Source organism: Quercus lobata, chromosome 1 (assembly GCF_001633185.2).
Source record: "Quercus lobata isolate SW786 chromosome 1, ValleyOak3.0 Primary Assembly, whole genome shotgun sequence".
In the NCBI taxonomy this organism is placed as follows: domain Eukaryota; kingdom Viridiplantae; phylum Streptophyta; class Magnoliopsida; order Fagales; family Fagaceae; genus Quercus; species Quercus lobata.
In genome coordinates this window covers 49,748,829-49,754,910 of record NC_044904.1, presented here as the reverse complement: position 1 = coordinate 49,754,910, position 6,082 = coordinate 49,748,829, and positions in this window count along the sequence as shown.

Here is a 6,082-nt window from a genome sequence, read left to right as displayed (position 1 = left end):
TTAAATGCTCCATGTGGCGCCTTGTCCCCCACGTCTTACGGTGAGATGGAGATCCTACAGCTAATATTTTTCCTCGAAATTTGGGGCAGGGTAACTCCCGCCCAACTCCGCCTCCTATATAAGGCGCTTAGGGGATTCATTTGTCCCACTTTCCAAATCTTTAAACTTTCAAAAAGCTCCTGAAGTGACCCTTACCATTATTTTCGTAAGTTCCCTTATTCTTAAGTTCTCTTATCCTTGACCAGTCTCCTCAACCTTCTATTTTTTGTTTCTTTCTTCACAAAAATTTCTTTCCTTTCTCCTTAGTTTGCTTAGATGGGTAGGTTTGCTCATTTTGTAAATACCTCCGCAGGTATGGAGGGGTTTAGGGCCCTGTATCACATTCCCCGGGGTGTCTCTTTGCGGTATTGCCTTCTAGGTGAGTGGCATGCCCTCAGAAAGGAATGGGAGATCGTTATTCCCATTATTGGCTTCATAGAAGGGGGAATGAGGCTCCCCATGGGTAGAGTGACCATGGACTACTTAATCGCCCATAGGATCTGCCTTCACCAATGCGCACCCAACCTATTTAAAGTCTTAGGTAGTGTAGACGCTCTTAACGAGCAAATGAGATTGGGCCTTACCTGGCACGACGTTGTCTGGATGTACGAGTGCTATCTGCTTGCAAACTCTAGCTATTATCTTCAGTCTAGGTCTTCTGATGTTAGGTTTATCTCTTATTTCCCCAAATCCAACAAGGGCATGAAAGATGACTTTCTAATCGTTTTGGGTGAATGACATGACGGTCTTCACTACCCAACCTAGAAGAGAGCACAGGGATGACTCATTTTTCTAACTGTGGTTTTGCTTCTCGGCTATTTTCCGCAAATAAAAGATATGTGACTCCTAATCTCAACTTTGTCAACATTCCAAATCTCAACAGGGTGCTAAGATCCGAGGTGTTTGTGAGCAAAGACAGACAACTGAGAGTTGTCCACCTTATCCTCGACTTTAAACCCCTATCTGATAAGTTTCAGGATGTGGGCAACGCGATCAGAGCGGGTGATCCTCGGCTGGCTCGGATTGACATTTCGATGCCAGGATTCCTACCCCGAGAAGGCACCATGCAAATCGAGCTATCTTCCCATCGTTTTCCTTGTGAAGAAGCAGTTCTGAGAGAAAAGACAGCTTCCTCGCGCTTGTTACTCGAGGCAGAGATAGACCAATTTCAGCTCAAGGAAGGGAGAGAGGAGCAGGGAGAGCCTATGATTCAGGTCTCGGATTCGAAAGACGAGCTTGACAGATTTTCAAGTGTTCGTACTTTCGGATTCATTGTTGCACGTATAGCCAGCGATTCAGAGGAAGAAGAAGAAGAAGAAATGCCGTTGGAGAGGAAAAGGGGTTTCCGTGAACTCCTTGCGGGCAAGGCCAAGGGGTCGGCGCCCAAAGACGCCTCGGGGTCTCAACTCCCTCCTCCTCTTCTTCCTCCTTCTCCTTCTTCAGTTAACCCTTTCATGCTTGCCAATCTGAAGAAGAGGAAGAAGGACAAGGAGGTGGAGTTGGTCCCTTACAATGAAAAGGTTCCTCCAAATCTTCCAAAGAGGGCTAAGGGCAAAGGGAAGGCCTCATCGGCTGAGAGTAAGGAGGATCGACATGTGGCTGAGGAGCACCCTTCGAATCCTACATGAAACCCTCAGTTGGAGCTAGACGGCGCAACCATACCATGGAACTTCATCATCAGGGAGTTCTAGAGAGGAAATGCCCACTACCTTGCTAACGCTCTAGAGTAGCCCCTCCTGTTGCCGAAGGACATGGCTACTTTGAAGAACGTGAGGCAACAAGATCTCTTCCTGTCCCTGAAGAGGGACTTGGCCTTGGTAAGTTTCTCGACACGCTTTACTAACTTCATGCTAGGTTATCGTTTTTGTGCAAGCCATCTAGGAGGTATTTATGGTCGAGGAGTGGGTGAAAGATGCACGAAACGAGGCTAAGCTTGCGAACAATCTTCGCAAAGAGACTAGCAAAACTTTAGGCGCCGCCGAGTAAAAGAATAATGAGCTTGGTACGAAGCTGGCTGCTGAGCAGAGGGGTAGGAAGAGCGCTGAAGCTGGCCTTAAGAATGCTCAGGATCAAGTTGAGGAGCAACGTAAGAAGCTCCACTACGTTGAGATAGAGCTAGCTACAGCCAAACAGGAGGTCGTGGATCTGAAGGCAAAGTTGGAGAAGGCCAAGGAGGCTGCTCGGGCAGCTAAGGCAACTGTGGATGCTTTGGAGCAGAAGTTCTATGATCTCGGGGTGTAGGAGACCGAGGCCCGCCTGACTGAGGAGTTGGTTGAGGTTTGCAGGGACTACTGCTAGGAGGTGTGGACCAAGGCGTTAAACCTGGCTGGAGTTCCTACTGCCTCAGAATGGAGGAGGACTGAAAATGTTTATTACCTTCCAGACTTCCGAGAAGCTCCCACGGCATTTCTGGGCCCCGAAGTAGATGCGGCCCCTGCAACAACTGCTCCTGAGCAGCTTCCAAGCACCCAAGCCTCTCTTCCCCCTTTTGAGACCTCCAAAGGGCCTGATAAGGCTGGTGACCAAGGCTAGGGGGTGGAAGTGGCTAAGGGCAAGGAGGCTGACTAGGGTAAAGTTCAACCAGAGGATAAGGGCAAAGGCAAGGAAGCTAAAGCTCTGCTAGAGGCCAAGGGCCTAGAGGCTAACCGAGGCAAGGAAGCTGCTCCCAAGACAAAGGAGTCTAAGCCGGTCAAGCCTTAAGTCATGGCCCAGGAGAAGAAGGCCAGCTCGGGCAAGGCTGCTAATCCTTTTGTCTCCCAGCCAGCCTGTAAAAAAGACCCTCCTCTAGCCAAGGCTTAGCTATAGATTTTTCTCCTTTTTTTTTTTTTTTTTACTTTTCTTTTGTTGTGGTAGTTTGCCACAGTTTATGATGTATCTTTCCTTTTGTTCAATGAAAAGACAATAACTTTTGCTTTTATGAACTTTTGTTTTTCCTGCAATATTTATCTCTGATTGACTGTAGTTATTGTTTTGTCTTTTGCTGAGGTTAGATTGATTATGCTTCTAAGGGTGAACACCCATACTAATAGTAATGAATTGTTGTTAATTCAAATAAATTAAGCCTATGTAAAAAATGAGAAAAATAACTATTTGTTGGTACTAAAAACTGTATAATCAATAGGAATGTCTAAGTCCTTAGAGACAAACAAAACACTTAGTAGAAAAATGGGGTGTTTGAGGTCTCTCATTTTAAGAGTACCTTATGAATGTACCTTTAGAATCCTTTAACCAAAACCCAGGGTAAGTCCTTGTTTTCACATGATGATGCATATGCCGAGGTCCCATCCTTGGTGAATTTGTGAAACATTAATTTACCCAAGGCATATGGTCCAAGGGGCCAGGCATAACCGATGTTCTGTTTAACACATGGATATTTGCTCAAGAAATATTAATTTACCCAAGGTATGTGGTCCGAGGAACCAGGCATGACCAATATTCTATTTAATATCCAAACAAGTAATCAAGAATATTAATTTACCTAAGGTATATTATCAAATTATAGACACCCTATTTTGCAACTCTCATTTAACCTCATTTACATTACATCTTGCATCCTATTGCATATTAAATCATATGGATAAACTATAATTTACTAATTTTGACCATTCAATTCCTAATTGAATTGCATGATATAAATCTTGAACTTTCAATTTCTAATTGCATTACATGATATAAATTTTGAACTCATAAAGACTAAAACGACAATTCACGAGCCTTAATTAAACAATTGGATAGAAAGATATTAAATAAAAAAGTTTTAGTGGTGAAGTAAACTTGCAAGAATTAGGTCCCAACGAGCATTATCGAAAAAAGATATATTGATCATAGATACCAACGTTATCAAATATATCTATATATATTTATTTATTTATTGATTATAGATACCGGCAAGAGCGAATTTCAATTTTTTTCTATCATTTTGCTTTCTTATAAGTCCATGTTATCTAATTTACAAGGTTCAAATATGTAAGTTTTAACCCCTTTTTTTCCCCAAAAGAAGCGTGAGCAGATCAAAATAAAAAACAATGAACATAAATTTTTTTTTTTTTTTTGGATAGGTAAGAAAGAAATGTTATTGATAATAAACAGAAAAAAGAATATAGAGTGTTCACAATAATGAACAAATAACAACACAAAAACAAAGAAACAAATGAATCAAGAAACCAAGCTAAGAGACAAAATAAATTTAGTAAGAGAAGAATAGTCCAAGAGACCCCAACACCAAGACCAATCAAAAGGAGTCCACTGGCACATATCAATCAACTGAGCCAGAGAAGCCTCAGTATCCTCGAAAGTACACCAACTACGTTCAGTCTAAACAATCCACTACAAACAGCCCGAAACCAAATTCCAAATATTAAAATTATGTTTCCAAGCCATTGTTGCCAACTAAAAAATAAGTTAGTAACAGAACCTAGCTTGACCTAATGAATCCCAAACAGCCAAAGCATATGCACCCACAAAGATTGAGTTAACTGACAAAAAAGAAGAAGGTGATTCACAGATTTCTCATTAGAACAACACATACAACATTGATTTGCGAAAGGGCGACCTCGAAGTATAAAATTATCCAATATAAGAATCTGGCCATGAGTTGCTGTCCACATAAAAAAGGCCACCATTTTAGAAACCTTCACTTTCCTAATGCCCTTCTAGGGAAAAATGGAAGTAGAAGCCTCCCAAATCTTATGGTGGAACAACCAAGTATCAAACTTCCCACTACCATCAAGGCCTCGACAAAGACTGTCACTTTTATCACCCCCAAGAATCCAAGATTGAATCAAGTGAAGAAAGGAGAAAGAAGCCGCTAACTCCCAATCATTGAACTCCCTAAAAAAATGTAAGTTCCACACTCTAACATTTCCATCCCCTAGAATACACAAAACATCATAAATACAAGCTTTCTTATTGGCTGAACATGCAAACAACTCAGGGTAAAGAGTTTTGAGAGAAGTATCCCCAATCCACTTATCATGCCAAAAAAGAATACAAAAACCATCACCCACCACAAAAGACAAGTGCTTGGAAAAGCTTTCCCATCCTTCTTTGATGCTTCGCAATAAACCACACCTATGGGTCCTTCTACAAACTTTAGTACTCCACCCCCCTTTCCCTTCCCCATATTTCATGGCAATCACCCTCTGCCAAAGATGATTAGCTTCGTGACCATACCTCCATAGTCATTTCCCTAATAAAGCCTAATTAAAAGACACCAATTTCCGAATCCCCAATCCACCCAACTCAAAAGGTAAGCAAACTTTTTCCCAAGCCACCAAGGAGTATTTGAAACACTCCTCTAAGGATTCCTTCAAAAAATTCCTCTAAATTTGTTCTAATCTAGCGGCCACAGTTTTAGGAACCATAAATAGACAAAGATAATAAGTTGGAAGACTAGAAATTGTAATTTTTAATAAAGTGAGTCTACCACCCTTTGATAATTGGACAGTTTAGTCCTACACCCGTACTCATAAACATTGGGTGATGTACTACCGAAAGAGCAAACCAAATAAATTGAAGAACCATTAGAGCATCTCCAGCAGATTAGACAAATTTTTGTACTGTTTGGAGAATGAACAGTGACTTTTATCTTTTAACTTCCCACTTTTTCAAATACATTTTCCAACAGATTCTCTATCCCATTCTCTATCTCATTTAAATATTATTTTTTCATTCATTATTTATTCTTTTTTTAACAACTACACATTTTCCAAAATTTTTTTAATCAATACCTGATTATTATAATAGAAAAAAAAAACATTTGAAGAATAAACATTAACCCATCAGACTTGATGAGCAACTGTTCATGAGCCAAAAAATATTCCGGGTATAAAGAGTCCATTGGAGACCTATTTTGTGGGTTTATTCTTTATAATAGAGAGAATTTTGTGTTTAGCTTTCTTGTTGGAGATGCTCTTAAAGATGTTTTTGGTGATAACCTGATATAGCTAAATCCACTCTGCTAATTTTTCTAACCAGAAAGTTATTCCTACAGCTACAAAGAGAATAAAATAAAGTTATTAAACTTGCATTTTTATTCAAATAT